This window comes from Amblyomma maculatum, chromosome 11, assembly GCF_055883805.1.
Source record: "Amblyomma maculatum isolate TAMU_Amacu chromosome 11, ASM5588380v1, whole genome shotgun sequence".
NCBI classification, from domain to species: domain Eukaryota; kingdom Metazoa; phylum Arthropoda; class Arachnida; order Ixodida; family Ixodidae; genus Amblyomma; species Amblyomma maculatum.
Window position 1 is genome coordinate 27,922,660 of NC_139354.1, and position 16,664 is coordinate 27,939,323.

General features: G+C 42.1%; 1 long non-coding RNA gene across 2 annotated transcripts in view; it reads left to right on the top strand.

Moving 5' to 3' along the window:
* Nucleotides 1-474: 474 nt before the first annotated feature.
* LOC146173244 (uncharacterized) overlaps nt 475-16,664 on the top strand; it is a 35,733-nt gene continuing 19,543 nt past the window's right edge. Inside the window, exons 1-5 of one of the 2 annotated variants that reach the window (XR_014701843.1) lie at nt 475-590; nt 6,118-6,289; nt 7,074-7,139; nt 11,724-11,790; nt 16,440-16,590. This is a non-coding gene — a long non-coding RNA (uncharacterized LOC146173244). Of the gene's footprint in view, nt 591-6,117; nt 6,290-7,073; nt 7,140-8,501; nt 8,646-11,723; nt 11,791-16,439; nt 16,591-16,664 lie in introns of those variants that run through there. The other variant, XR_014701842.1, reaches the window with a different exon arrangement.

Consider the following 16,664-nt stretch of genomic DNA (forward strand, 5'->3'; position numbering starts at 1 on the left):
TGCATTTTGGAGCAGGATGGAGCAGGGAAAGCAGTTTGGAGCAGAACAGAGCAAATGAGCAGCGCTTCAACCCCTATGTGCGCCGTGTTTACTTCATTCTGTTGTCCTTTTTCTAGTAAGGCTAGTCTCTTTTTAAGTACAGTGAACTAGAATATTTTAAACTTACAGAGCATTGGAACAAATAATGGAAAAAATCAAGAAATTCCACAGACATAAATTCACTTACAGTAGGAGGAGCCCAATTAATGAACTCACTACCTAAACAAAGTCAAACTGAGACATCCGAATCTTAAGTCTCGTTTTCCTCCCTGAGCTCACGGTTAGCGGCCTCTGCTTTTATCCTGCAGCCCTGTATGTCGAAAAAAAAAAGCGCCAAATATAAAAACGATCGACGCGGCACGACCTCGCGATTGGCTGTTTAGTCGTGTCACGTGATAAAAGAAGCGATGTCTTTATTGGTCAGCATGGTTGCGTGTGCGGCGCTGCCATTTGTAAAAGATCGTGGCGTTACCACGGGCGTTACCACCGTGGGCGTGAGACCGGATATTGGAGGGCCAGCAACGCCGATACATCCGTGGAGGATGGCAGAGGCAAGAAACAGGGGGAAATTACGTATATTTAGCTGTGGTCATTGGCAGACCGCGAAGTGATAAGGGCTGTACAATATGCTTGTTTGGTTTTCATATCTCAATGGGACGTCGCCTTTAAGTGGAGGGCTCCGAAAATCCTAGCTATATATGTTCTTTTAACTGCTGTAATGTGCACTGGCATCGCAGAGTACACGGGCGCCTCGCTTTATTTCGCCTACGAAAAGCGATCGCCACAGCAAGTATCCGAGCGCGAAACGCGTAGGATGCGTGCGCTGCTCCGACGCGCCCTATGTCGGTGCGTCTTTGATCAGTATTTAGTTGAATAGCACACTTGCCCTTGGAAACTTTCATCGCCGCGGAGTGTACACTACGAGCAACTGACGCTGCCAGAAAAGTCGCCGGCAAGCGTACGTATGCAGCTGCGGGCGAAGCGAGGAGCGCGGACGGACGAAAGCGCGTGCACCATGTCGACCTTATCTACAATCGGTGCGAGATGGAATCATTAATGCAAGGGCTGTGCCAAAAACGAGCAAATAGTTGCTTTGGGGTGGGTAATGTGCATTTTTTTTAATGCCGTAGTGGTTTGGCTGCTTGTTTTTTTTTTATTTTCTCTGCTTTCATACAGTTTATTTTAATTTCTTATAGTCGTTTAATAGACTTGCTAATTTTTAAAAATCTTTTCTCAGTTTCCACGCATCTGAATTGGATTGTTCTTTCATAGTAGCAGGATTAACGTTGGCAACAGGATTACTTTAGATTCCGGCCTCCGGTGGCCGCGTTTCGATGGGCGAAACGATGCGTCCGTGTTGTTGTGGCTGTAGGAAGAATAAAAAGAAAATGCATGGGCCTGCTACTGGCTATGTAGCTGAGCCACCTCCGTTGCCTCGTGCGGACAGAAGAGAAAATAGAGAAGAAAAAGAAGAGGGAGAGAAAGACGCGTGCCGCAACAGCCGTCGTCCATCACCGAAGTGGTGGCGGGTGCAACGACGGTCCCGGCGTCGTGTGCTGTACGTGCGATGTCAAAGGTGGTCGAAATTACTCCGGAGCCCTCTAGAACGATACCCCTTTCTCTCCGCTTTCACCTTCCTTCCCTTAAGGCGTACTGTTCAAGTGTCATGAACCATATTATTTTACAGGAGTACTTACCCAGGGAAGAGTATAAATTTTTTTTTGATAGAATTCGAAACGGAGCGACGTCCGTTGCTGCGGGATGTCATTGACGCGTTAAAAAATTTCTGGTGGTCGAAATTTCCGGAGTCATCCACTATGGCATTTCTCATAGCCTGAGTCTCTTTGGAGCGTTAAAGCCCACAAACCAAACCAAATTGATAAAATACTGAAGTAGCGACTTCAAAACCCTCTTCCTCCAACATGTGCAGTAATTTTCCTTTATCAGGGGTGGAAGTGTTGCTCCATTCTGCTACAAACTACTTTCCTTATCTGCTCCATCCTGCTCTAAAATTAAACTGCTCCAAACTGTGTCCATGGTGTTTTATACAAAGATTTAAGGCTGCTGCAGTGCACTGCCGGAAAATTATATTTTCTGACAGTGCACTTGGTGGCAGGAGGTAAAAAAAATGCACTGAGCTTTTAATACAAAACATTTTCAAAAGCTGGGGAAGCATAGAGCATAAGTATTTATTTACAAGTAAATTTGTTATGACCCACGAGCTATTGGAGGTAATTAATTGTGAAAAAATGCACTTTGCATGTGACATAAAGCACATCCTTGCAGCCTTTTGATTTGCTGGTGGAGAGAAAAGTGAGGGCAGCAAGAAAGCTTTCCAGCTGCAAAAACTGCACAGGTTTGATGCCCTTGCTCTGAAAACAGGCAGCAACTTCATCGAGCCTTTTTTTGTCAATGACAAGCTGTCAGGCCTTGTCGGACAAAGTATACTTGAAGCGTTATAGGGTGGTGCACCAAAGGCGCCAATCACTAGCATAAACAAGCGTTACATTTGCTGCAAGACTATAAATCGTTGCTTAGGTCACCCTATGTTATTTTAACCACCTTTACATGTTCTGGCCATTTCTCTTGTATTGTCAGAAGTGCATGCCTTGTCGGAAAATAATTAAAATCAGATTGGAGTTTATTTTTTTTTGCCAGGAATAGAAAACTGCAATTATCAAAGGTGTCTTATCCTAGAAACATGTTCCAAAACTCAATTTATTGCTCCAAAATGCTCGAGCCTGTTTCCACCCTGCCTTGGTGCAATCCTTGATCTGAGGAAAAGCCAGTGGTATGCAGTTTAGCTAGTTTAGCAGAACCACAAAAATGTTTTGTGAACTTGTTAGATTAGTTTTTCTGCTCATGATATTAAATAGCATGCTTAGAATTAGCCAGAAAATACATTGCCTGAACTTTTCGTAATTGAGACTATAGTAGCAAAAATTTTCAGTGGAACTAGAAGGAAGCTCTGTGGTTTTTCATAAAGGTACCACCTATAACAAAAACTTAAAGGCTATTTTTTCTCTTGTGACTGATTGCATTCATCTAGCTTGTTAGCTTTGTAACATTTCACTCAAGCACTAATGAATTTTAAATTTTGCAATTTTTGCAATTAATACAGTAACACTTAATTTTTGAAGTTGCAGACATGCCCCCACATGTTAAGCAGTGCCCTGACATCACTTACTCTTAAGACTCTTAAGAGTTCCTTGGACTGCCAGAAGATCAAATCAGTCGATATTGTCGACCATAAACCCTGACTGCTCATTGGAGGGTCAAATTCTAAAGTTAAAACTCAGCTACTTTGGTCATCTGATGAGAAGAGAGGAGTCGCTGGAGAAAGATTTGATGTTGGGAAAGGTTGAGGGTCGCCGGAGAAGGGGTAGGCAGCGAACGCGATGGTTAGATGGCATTCTCGAGGCATTGCAGATGAAGCTATGTGATGTTAAGAAGATAGTGAGAGACCGGAAAGTGTGGCGTGACATGGTCCATAGGGTCACGAAGAGTCGGACACGACTGAACGCCTGAACTGAACTGAACTGACATCACTTACAAAATTCTGAGGCCCATATAGGACCATTTTTTAACCTTCACCAGCTACACCAGTGTAGGAATATGCAGCAAATCTCTAATACCTCCAGTGGCTTATTTTACACTAGTGGAGCTGTTATAGGCTAAAAACATGGTCCTATTTTCACGAGGTTTGTGGCTGCAGCATGCTCACGCAGCATGCAACGAGCCACACCAAGCTGCTGAGCAGGAAAGGAGCCCCTGGCTTTATGTGCACTTATAGCAAGGGATGCAGTCATGACACACACGGCAACTACATCACCCTTTGTATTGAAAAAAGGGAGGTGGATGGTTCACACAGCACTCTCACAAGTTCAGTCTCTTGAGCCTCCAGATTGTTCTTTCAAACTGAGACACCTGTAGAGGTGAGCCTGAATTTTGATAGTGTGACTCGGGTGAAGCCACAGCAGCAGTCAAGGAAGAACCATCTCCGCCCCTCCCGCATGTACTGGCTTTCTGATGGCTCCACCTCTGGTCCATTGCCAGTGACAGGGAATCTGGATACTGGAGGCAAGGACTCGGGTACTGTAGATCACTGGGACAAGATGTATCCGACTATATTGGAGAAACACCTTGGGAGTCTTCATGACATATGACAGGGGTCGTAGAGTTGGGTTCCAGTACCAGTGCGGGGCTATTATGTCTCGTACCCAGAATTTCCCACTGCTGTGCGATGTCAGTGCACGTTAAAGAACCCTAGGTGGTCGAAATTTCCGGAGCTCTTCACTACGGCGTCTTTCATAGCCTGAGTCGCTTTGTGACGTTAAACCCCACAAACCAAACCAGAATTTTTCACAGAGGGTGCTGTACATGAGCAGCATGTCTCTGACCGAACTCCTGTGCCTGCTTTTGTCGATTGGCTTTATCACTTTGTTTAAAAGCCGATACAAATGCCAGCCTGGATCAAGCTGCTTTGATGTCTTGGGAACTCTGGTTTGCAGGCGTCTGTTCATTAGAAATTGTGCAGGGCTTACCCATTGAAAGCAATCTGCATGGCTACACTTAGGTTCAGCTACAAAGTAAAGACATGGCTTTTGCACATAGTAGTTTTACTCTATGGTTTCAGCTTTTTTATGCCATAGGGGAATCACTTCACGTATGAGCACCCCTTGCCCCTCGTCATTGACCATTCTCATTTGGGTGTAGAAGACTTGTAGCGGTATGACATCGTCTCTATGTTGAACTCCGGGGCACAGTGCTGTCACAACATTCGAACGAACTTTCTGTCCAAGCAACTCACTGTTCTCATTCGCCTCTAACAACTACCAAGTTATCTGTCTTCTTTTCCTTTTTTTTCTTTTTCATCTTCTTCTTTTACTTTTTTCTTCTTTCTCTCCTTTTTTTTCTTCTTTTCCTTCTTCTTTTCTCCCATGGTGCCACGCCAACGGCTTGAAAACCTACTGCAGAGTAGCTTTCGCTACAAAATAATTATGGCCATAGACTGAGTTGTGCTTTTGGTCTGCTGTTTTTGCTTTGTTAGAACAGCCTCACATTTTTTTTTTATGAAATGGTTTGTTGTGCAGAAAGTTGATTTAAAGGTATGTGATTTTTCTTAACTCGCAATGTTTGAAAAACCCTTGGTGTGGACGTTAAAATGTATTAGGATAATACTGTGCAGTATGTTGACATTGTGCCATGCATAATAGTACTGTGCAATGAATTTTGATGGCTGGTGTGGAAAGGCCTGTAATTTTTGTAAAAAAAAAATGCAAAGAAATGTACTTCACGTCAATCATATCTTGAGCCCGTAGTGCACATATATGCAGTCTTTATGCATTCATGCTAAAGTAGAGTCTGTGCATTTGCCTACTTTTTTTTATTGCCAACTTGTACACACTCCAAGTACCATGCACCATGAACCTGATGTTATTTAAAAGCATCATTACAGAAGTAGAATATAGGCGGCTTTGAACAGCTCTTACTTGGTTTTACTTGGCTAGGAGGGCTCACCATATTTTTAAAGCCTTGATTACATTTAGCTGGGATGCCCTGCATACATATTTGAAATCCTTGAATGTCTCTATATATAGCTTCTTGTAACATACTAAATCTGGCAGGGCAGTTGTCCTCACTCATCTCGAATATCTAATGTTGTGTTATATTTTACCATTTAGTTGTGTTGTGCATAACAAGTTCAGGTATCTTTGGGCTCTAGTTACCACCATTACACCTTTGATAGTGGGAGAGAAATGGGTGGAAGCTACACCCTGGCTTAAGAAAGGTGCATATACTTGCCAGTTTGTTTGCTCATGTTGTTTGCTGGAGTCTGACTGTGGGGCTTCATTTTCAATAGCAGGAAAACACCAGGTATCCCTGTACTGTGTGATGTCCATGCATATTAAAGACACCGGGTGGTTTAAATTTCTGTAGCTCTCCACTATGGCGTTCCTCATAGTCGGTGTTTCTTTGGGACATTAAGCCTGAACCTGCTCGCTGAAGTGTTCATATTTTTATAGAGGAAATTCCACTTTGTCATGCCTCTTTCTTGTCCCTCTTTCTTTTTGACAGGCATCTGAACCGTGGCCTACAGACTTGTTTGTAGAGTCTCCCTGGCCGAAGTGTGTTCCTTGAGTAGTTTGGTGTCTGGACTGAGCGATGAGGAACTTGAGCACGTGGACGAGGAGAAAAATTGTGTGCGACTGCTCATCTTGCTCCAGAGGGCTCTCACAATCCACAAGAGGTCAGCACTTTGCTATTGGGGATCTCATTGGCACATAGTGGCATGCCCTGCAGGCCAGGCACGAGAAAGTAATCACCAGCTTAGCAATGTTTATTTCATGTCAAAAGCCCCTGCCCCATCTTCTCTTCACTGTGTTTTGTGCCATCCATCTTTATCTTTTCAATCTTGTCATATTAACTTCCTAACCTTTTCTGCCCTCTGCCCTTTTCATATCTCTTAGTTCCACTTATTATCCTTTCTGTAGTTGATTGTGTTGTGTTGGAGGTTGGGGAGGGGAAGGGTACAGTGGTCTTAATTCTGGTAACATCATATGAGATTTGGCATTTGTCACTGTCCCCAGTGCTACTTGTTAGCGTGACTCCAAGGCAGTTAAGCACTGCAATCCTCAAGCTGGTCTTAATTACAAGGAGTAATCCTGCTTGCCGTTGCCTTAGCTATGGAGTTTGATGGTGCCTGTACAAAACATGTGTCCTGTAATCTGATTTGGACAAAGTGTAGCGGTGGTTAAATTAATTTATAGCAGCATATGGCTTGCATGCCTGGCCACTCTTCAAGTTAACGGCAAAAATAAATACTTTCTATGGAAAACAGTAAAAGTATAATGCAAATGTTAGCGAAATTGCTGGCTGATTTGTTGAACAGGCAGTAATGTGGCGCAGCAAAATATAACAGTGGATGTTTAAAAGTTTAACCTTGTTATATAATTACATATAAGTGCTGAAGAAAACACTAGGCAGTTAATTACTCATGTGATCATTATTTTTGCTTTTTTTTCCTCTTCAAGATCTGAGTCACCTGACTTCGTGCTCCTCTGTGTCAAGACCGTTCTTCAACAGGGGAACCGCATATTGTAAGTGAATGGAGCTGCTATGCAGCCCAACTCTTAGCTTGTTACTAGCTTAAAGCTGAGATTAAAATATTTTTCATTCAAAATTAAAACTGCTGGCCAGTAGTTTGGATTTTGCAATATTTTTTTACTTTGCTGAGAACCACCAGGCACTGCATAGAAACCAATATTTTGGACCGTGTGAAGTCCAAAAGTTTAACTTTTAAACTTAAATAGTTGCTAGGAGCGCTGTGGAGTTTGTTTTTTTTTTTTTACTGAAAATAGGCACAAGCAGGCACTGCCATCGCAAACAAGTTGCTATGGAAAAAGCACCATCTTAGATTTCAATGGAGGCATGATGTAAGGCTGGTTTGGATCAACACCTTACACACAGCTATGCCCACAAGACAATCGCCTCTGCCATATTTCTCAATTTTGTTCATTCCTGTGTAAGCTGTAGTCACCTTATTCTTGCAAACTTCCCATTCGCATCTACACTGGTAATTTTGTTCTGGCCCCCTGCTTTGTTTGCTTTCTCTTGAAATTTTCTATCTTATCCTTGGTGACCATCATTTATCTTAGCATTACCTACCCAGCCCATGCCAATTTTTTTCTTAATTTCAACTAGGATGTTATTCACTCGCTTTTGTTCCCTGGCTCACTCTGCTCTGAACATAATGACTTGTTTTTTTTTTCTATGGCTTGGATAAGGCCAATTATTCGTGCCTTATTGTTGTATTCAATTTCACAGTGCGCTCTTGGTTGCCCCAGCCACTTTAGGGGATGGCAGCCAGGCTCTTAGACTTCGGTATTTACTATGTTTTACCTGGACAGGATGCTGCAGATATGGTTGAGAACACTATAGAGGTAGTGCAGATGTCAGCATGTCAGGCAGACAAGCTCACTGAGTATACTTGATTGCACAAGGTAGGAAGCTTATACTGCCACTGCCACTTCGTCAGAGGCATCTTTTTTGGGCACAGTAATTTGGGGTTCTTTAATCCTTGCTCCATGTGAAAGTGGGCCATGATAGGTTTTCATTTCAGAGTACTTCCCCATGTCAAAGTATTCTTATGTGTCGAAGTGTTTAAACCGTGAATAATTGTTCAACCTTGTTGCCATACTCCGCTGTGTTTCTGCCGAGTCTATTGCTCAAGTCTAACAATGAGGCCCACTCAACCTTCACCAGGAAGCTGCTCTGCGAGACGCATGTCACAACTGAGCCTCTGTTTCACTTTGCCTGGTTGTACTGGGAGCACTGTGTGGACTTGAGTCAGCCTGCTTTTAAACTCTGTGAGAGAGAAAGAAGTAAAACAGGACTGCTTCTATGGGAACTGAGTGGGGCACTGCATTACAGGAGTGTTTTTTTGAATCCTATAGATGCGAAAAAACCCGAGGTTGAAATATATACCAGAGTTGAGGAATGTGCATTATCTGTTCTGGAAGATGCCACATGAGGTAGAGTTATGGGCAAAAATATATGGGATGCAGATTCACAGAAAAAAAGAAAGTTTACTCCAGCCCAATCAGGTAAAGTAAGTTATTAGTAAGCATAGATGCATGAGGAAACATGGATGTTTCATGCACTGGAGCAAATATCAACTGACTGGCTTGTGAGGAAATGCATATATGTATGTATATATATATATATATATATATATATATATATATATATATATATATATATATATATATAATCTCATAGAGAGATTGATCCCTGGACTCAGTTTTGACTGGCCGCCTGCTACAGCTGATTATAGCATGACCATTTTCTACGTTGTAGTATGTGTGTTGTGATAGCATTGAACCAGGTAACTCAATGTGAGCATGATTCATGTTCTGCTCCTGGGGCATACATGTCGCGCGTGGAACCCAGTCTTTGGGATGTAGGATTAGCATACTTTAAAGGAACACTGAGGAGAAATTCAGGTACCTTTTGTCTATATGATTCTAGCTCCTAATCATAGAAAGACTATTCATACTGAAAGTGAAGCTACCGTAAGATGGATAAAAGTGAGAACAAAAATACAGATATCACTGCCATTAACCATTCCCGCCAGTACAAGCACCGGGATGCACATGGGATCTTTGAGGCTGACAAACTGCATAATGGTTGTGCATCCAGATATTGAAGTAGGTTTTGTTTCTAAACCAGTAGTGCAGCTTTATTACACAAAGATCATGGAAGAAAGATAACCTAATATTTAAAGCCAAGAAAACATACTCTTGATGGCAGCACAGGCAGGGAGTTCTATTTCGGTATGTTTTCCGTTTCAAATTTTTGTGGATGCGGACTCTGAAATGCCTCATTGTTCCTTTTTAAAATGCCTTGGCTTACAAGTGTGGAACAGCAGAGGAAGTCTAAATTGCAGGTACCTCCCTATTGAAAAATCTAGTACGAAATTTGTACAGGATTGAGCATGCTGGTTTATTGTACAGGATAGACCGATATGAAACAGGGTGGAGCTGTCATACAGGTTGGCGATGCATTACTTGGTGGCCCTTGCTTCTGGGAGAGAAAAAGAAGACTGAGAAGAAAAGTTCAAAGCTATAAATATTATGTCTGGTTCACATATTAGCAAAATATAAATAATAAAGAAAAGAAAAGTTATTTGAAACACTTAAGCCTTTAAGGTTATGACGTGGTAGTGTTAATGGCTCCCATCTGTGGCTCTCCTCACGGTTATTTGTTTGCATGCATGTACTTTCTGCTCGCTTAGTTACCAGCCCCTTAACTTGTGCCCCTGATATCTCACACATTCTTAATAGCATACAGTCCTAAGCTATCACAGTATCCGGTTATTGACTGCGAGCAACACCCGGCATAGATATAAAGTCACTTTAACCAATCTGTATGAATGTGCCTGTATGGTCTAGGAGTAGCGGGCTTGAGTTGGCATCGAAGAGTCCTGCAAGGGTGTTTCTTATCCCACTCTCCCACCTCAAATCAGCAACCTGAGTTGACAGCTCCTCCAAACTTGCGTTGAAATTGTGTACATAGCTTAGCTGAATGCCCTGTAAGCATGCTGAATCTTTTTGCTGGCTGTTAGGCAGTGTCACCAATGTTCCACATTTTTGATAAGCATCTGATTTTGCAGAAGTGTCTTTAAATATCCCAATTTCTCAGTGCTCATCATTCTGTTGTTGTCTTGGAACACATGCAATTCTTGCAATGCAGAGAGCTTTCTGGTGCATCAACTTGTAGCATAATGCATAATTTAGCTCCACCGGAAGTCTGCGGAGCAGTCACACTGGTAGTTCACACTTCAGTAAGTCTTTTACAGGTGCAAGCAGTTCCAGATACTAAAAAAAGACTGATTGAAGCAAAGTTGGTTCATATCGAGAAGCCCAACAGCATAGGAAAGAAAAGAAAATGTTTGAAACGGGCCCTGTGTTCTTTATCTTTTTTATTCTGCCACAGCTTGTTAATTCCTTGCTACTATATAAAAATGGTCACAATTAGCTCTCTACTCATGAGTCATGATGGTGACTGAGCGGTGTAAGTTGTTGTACCTACAGCTTTGCTTGTTGCTGACACTGTCAACTCATCAGTGACACTCTTGATTCGTCAGTGCTATATGGAATTAGTCCAGCTGTGTCAGCTCTCAAAAGCGTCGCACAATGTATGTGGCTGAAGTCACTGAAGTGAAGGCTTGAGTTCTTCACAAGAATGTTGCCATTGGTATTAGGAATAGGCCCAGACGAAGCGATGGCTGTAGCTTTTATTTGGGCTGTTGCTAGCCTGCACCACTTATGTTTACCAGCAATCGTGTAATCTGCTGTTACAATGTAGTTTGCATTGCTTTTTAAATATTTCTTCATCAGTGAACTCTGAATTTCAGTCATGATGGGGGGAAAATCTTTTCAACTTTCAATTGAAATCTTTCAGCAATAGTTGCATCTTTTGCAGTTGGACACGCAATTTTATTTACGACTAGGATTTTGCTCTCAGCAAAAATTTGGTGGAGCTGTTCTCAGAAGGGAAAGTTGGGCTAGTTGTAAGATGTTGCAGCTGTTCGTGATGAATGGTTGGGCACAAATGAATATGGAGACACAGAGAAGAAAAAACACAAGACTAGTGCCTTTTTCGTAACTGGTTTAATGGGTCAGAAATGAAGCCTCTTAAGTATGATAAAACCGGGGGCAGCAAGAAAATGAAATGAATATCAAAATCAGCGAAGATAGCTGATTTCTTTTTTCTATAGCAAGAGCAGAGGCTTGCTCATGCAGTTTCCACAAGAGGCAGTGAGTAATGTTTACATCACTTCTCTAGTCCTTTGCTGTGGATATCAATACAACACCAGTTTGGCCTCATAGATGGGTCGGCAATTTCTTCATTCCTAGAAGTGTTCACTCCTGAAGATTTGTCATTATTGTGCTCTTTGAGACAAATGTCCAAACACCGCCCGGCTTGTCCTGTGTATGCCAATACACAAAGAAGAGGAATTTTGTAAACCACACTAGTTTCACAGCATACAAATTTCTTTGTGTCTGACTTTGCGGACAGAGAAATTGTGGAAACCTTTTTCATCTTTCTTTGCACAAGTGGACAAAGTTTGCATTTCTTGCCAGTTTTTTGTTACAGCATTTGTTCCTCTTTGATTGCAGGATGTAAGGTAGCATGCAATGTTGATCTTCAGGAATGTTGTCTGCATGCACATCCTGCTGGCACCAAGTAAGTAGGGGCTACAGCCTTGTCTCTCAGCATGTGATCTGTTGGAATCTCTGCAGTACCCTCTTGTGCCTTGAAGCATTGGGTGGGCCTGATTTAGCTTCAAATCCTTTTATTTTTCTACAAAATGTAAATGCTGCAATGTTAATTTTTTAAATGCAGTAGCGTACAGCACCGCTCATGGAAAATCCGGCGTTGGCAGACGATGTTGGCATTGTGAGCAAAATATCACAAGCACGGCACTGACAATTGGTAATTGGCAGCTGATATGGCCGAACACTAACTGGACGTAGGGTTGCCCTGTGTTACGTTAGGCAGGAGCTGCCAACTTGGGCCTCTCGTTCACATAGGACGGTGATGTCTGAATCAGCCTGCCAAGACCCTTGCAGTCACTTTTCCCCTTAGGCCTCGCAGGCACGTTCATACGGTTTGCTTCAAGCAGGACTTTATGCGTGGGCTGGTAGCCTACGCTAGCACGTAATATCCTTAAAAGTGGATTAAGTGTGCCTCATAATGTTTTTTTTATTTTTCTAAATTGCAGAATTTGTTTCAACGCACTGTCTGTATATCTTTAAGTTTGAAAGTTGCACTGTGGGGAAGAAAGAAGTGTTTGTCTGTAATCAGTATATTGACTCAATTTTTTTGAGAGGCAGTAATTCTGGGTTCGATTCCCAGACATATTTCTGTTCAGCTACTGCATTCCTGTGAAAGCTGCCTAGCTCTTTCTTTTGTGGCCATATGGCTACAGTCGCTTGAATGCTGATGGGTTAAAGTAGGAATATGCGTAGTGCTTTTCCGGCATTTATTGAGTAGTAGATTCTCTCGTATAGTTTTGAAAATATAGTTTAGATAACTTTTATAATCAAGAAGAGCCAATTAACATTTTTCAAATTCATTTTTTTTTGCATTGCACTATGCCATTGTAAGCATGGAAAGAGAAGCAGTAATGTTCTAACGCAAAACTGTTCTTTTGATTTAAATATAGTCGTACCTCTTTATAGTAAAGCCACTGAGACCAACAAAAATCTTTACTACTATATCAGGGCCTTTACTAAATTAGTTGTTGGTGATGGAATGATGCTGAAGATGCTGTCTGGTGATTAAATGGTTACTTACTGAGCACACCTTGATGCCTGAGGAAAAAGCTTAAAAATACCTCCTATCTCTCTCTCTCTTATTGTCTCGTCCTGCCATTTTTTTTTTCAGTTTTAAATTTTTTTGTTTACATCTTGTGAAAGTATTTCTTAAGCCTGAGGGCAATGTGGCTACAATACAACCAAATTTGATTTTGTGGCAAAACCAAAGCCTTCTATGATCAGTGTCATCTTCCACTGTTTCTGTGTCTTAAAAAGCAATAAATGAGAAATACTCGCGGCAGTTAAGTGTCGCAAAACAACACATGCCGCACCTCCAATTCTCGCCACTGCTGCCTCGTGCTTAGTGCTGCGAATGTTCGGCCGTTTGTTCACCTCCATGTTTCTCACTGCACTTTTATTATTGAACGGACTGTGCCACCTTCTTTTCTTGCTTATAGACAGCTTTATCTTTTTTTCTCCTATACGCTGCATACTTTCCCTCATGGCTCCAAGGTTTATCTAAAGTTGGCTTTTTTGTTTAGTACTGCCAAGCTTGATGGTAAAGCCATTTAAAAGAACATTGCACACTTTGTTTTCTTTTTTTTTTAAATGCCTGATGTTCCTAGGTAGCATGCGTACAGCGATGTCATTTCATGGGAAGTCGTCACCGTCATCAGACGCACTTTGCTATAACCTACTTTTACCAAAAATGTCATAGCTATAAAGCAGAAATATGTACTGTCTATGGAAGAGATTTCAACTTCATTTTACTATATCTGAGCTTACTATAGCAGGGTTCTTGAGCCGCCAACTTTAAACTGTAACATACTTTATTGTGACTGATGTAGATTATCTATGGCACGTAAGATGCTTGCTCCTGCCTTTTTTTAATAAAAAGTAGGGTAAATGAAACTAAATTGAGTCAAGAAAGAGAAGGGCTAAGTTTTTGTCATCTGTAGAACTCTCAGTGCCATCACATTCTTTGTAGCCTTGAAACAGTGGGTTGTTGCTGGATGGTTGATGATTGGCCTGCTTGCTTAAGCTCGATTGAACTTTCCCATGCCTGACATTACTCTTGAACATTAGTGCTTCTTTAAAGGGTGACTGAAGCTGTTTCAGAACTCAACAAACTTAAAGGAGTCCAATATGTGAAGGCTAAGCTTAAATCATGTCAAGCTAGTTTGCGCTAGAATTTAAATTGATGATATAATTACCGAATAAAACTATTTCAGCATTCAGCTTCTTAGCAGTATGTGTTGACGAGTAGGGATACCAATGGTGATGTCATCTGTAGAGGTGATGCATTTCCAATACAGAATAGAGCTGGGATGCAAAACCTTTGCAACACTGAACATCTCACAGCACAAACCTTGCCCTAACACAGGTGGGATGCACTGGGGCTGTAAATGCAGGGCTTGCTTCTGTCTCTAGGAGAAGGCTTAGTTGGCGTCAGCTAGAGGGATCATTTTGCAAGTACTGTTTTATACTCTTCCTTATTTGCAACCGGGACTTTCAGGTGCGTGCACTGTTTGCGAATTGGATACAGTTAAAACTTGATGTAAAGAATTTGAGGTGAGCTGCGGAATATTTCAATAAACCGAGAACTGCATTAACTTGAGGGAAGCATGTCACGGTTAATGATTAATATATGTTTTAGCAACATCCAGGAAGTACTGCAGCATCACATTTTCAAAGAGTAGATACGCAGAAAATAAAATTCCGGCCTGCAGAAATGATCAGACACTGCTTGCCCCAGTGAAAAAAAGCAACAGAAATTGTTTCCCACCAAAGTTCCTGATATTTGCTTGCATGCACATTGTAAACAATGATTACACAGATTTTTCATAAGCCTCAAGTGTGTCAAGCACATCTTCCTCCCCTTCATCATATGTTTCTGCAAACTTCCACAGCAGATCTAGGGCATTCAGTACTTGTCTTGGGCGTCTTGCTTTGGGACGTTAAACCCCTCAAACCAAACCAGTACTTGCCTTGGTGTCAGCAGGCAGCACGGAACTTTTTTTACTGCCGGTGCCATCTCATAAATTCAACTCACATAAATTCAACCCCCCTCCCCCCAGAGAGTGGAAGAACACAACCTGGGTGACTTATGCAGTGCAATAAAATTTGTTGTGAATAAAAGGCACACTGAGGAACAGACGTACTCATGTTATATGATAGACGCAGCAATGCTGAGTGCCTGTTACACCTGTCAGAGGTTACGCATTCTCCTGTTGCCCTTGGTAAATACTGTACTAAGTGTAAAAAGCTGGGCTACTTGGATTCTAGTTGATTTGTGAGGCATTATTGCAGCGCGTGAAAAAACGTACATGAAGGTTGAAGAGAGACTAGAAATGCCGGCGTGTGAGTTTCTTTACAAGATGTGCTCGTGGCTAGAAGGTTGATGGGCATCGAAGATGGATTCACACACATAAAAGGAGGAATTACAGGGCCCAGTGTACTTGAAAGCAAGGTGTGGTGCCAGCTAGAAGGTTAATAGGCATTGAAGGATTCATACTCATAGAGGAGAAATTACAGGGACCAGTGTACTAGAAAGTATACCACAGCATAGAAAGCTGGAGTAGATGGATTCTAGTACAGTTGCAAGACCTTACTGCAGTGAATGAAACACATGGACAAAGGTAGAAGAGACACCACAAATGCCAGTATGTGAGTTCTCTTGCATGACGTGGTCATGGCTAGAAGGTTGACAGGCATCGAAGAAGGATTCGCACACATAAAAAGGAGGAATTATAGGGTCGAGTGTACTTGAAAGCAATGTGTGGTCATGGTTAGAAGGCTGACGAGCATCGAAGGATTCATACTCATAAGAGGAGGAATTACAGGGACCAGTGTACTAGGAAGTATATCGTTAAGTGTAGAAAGCTGGGCTAGTTTGATTCTAGTACACTTGTGAGACATTATTGCAGTGCATGAAAAAACACCCAGACAAAGGTAGAAGACACACCATGAACGCTGGCATGTGAGCTCCCTTGCATGACATATGGTCGCGGCTAGAAGTTTGACGGGCATCAAAGGATTCATACTCGAAAAAGGAGGAATTACAGGGCCCAGTGCACTTCAAAGCAATGTGTGGTCATGGCAAAAAGGTAACAAGTATCGAAGAAGGATTCATACTCATAAGAGGAGGAATTACAGGTACCAGTATACTAGGAAGTATACCGCTAAGCGTAGAAAGCTGAGATTGTTGGATTCTAGTACACCTGTGAGACATTCTTGCAGCACATAAAAAAAACTCGGACAGAGATAAAAGACGCACCAATAATGTCAGTATGTAGGTTCACTTGCATGATGTGGCCGCGGCTAAAAGTTTGACAGGCATCGAAGAAAGATTCACGCACACAAAAGGAGGAATTACAGGGCCCACTGTACTTGAAAGTGATATGTGGTCGTGGTTAGAAGGTTGACGAGCATTGAAGAAGGATTCTTACTAATAAGAGAAGGAGTTCCAGAAACTCGTGTACTAGAAAGTGTACCACTATGCAAAAAAAGCTGGGCTAGTTACAGTACAGTACAGTTGAGACATTATTACAGTGTGCTAAAAAAACTGATGTGCAGAAAACCAGACACTTCCTTCATCTCTGTCTGCTGACAAGACTCCACTGCAGCAGGCTGTTGTCCTTTTTGCACATCTCTCGGAACCCTTGCTAGCTGCCTCAACCTCATGAGCTGGATGCTGGCCAGCCGAAGGCCACCTATTGACTCGGAGGTATGCTGGTGTCCTGCCTGATTTCTGTGTTGGCTGTTTGTTGTTTTTCCTTCCATTTCACTGGGGCTGTTTCT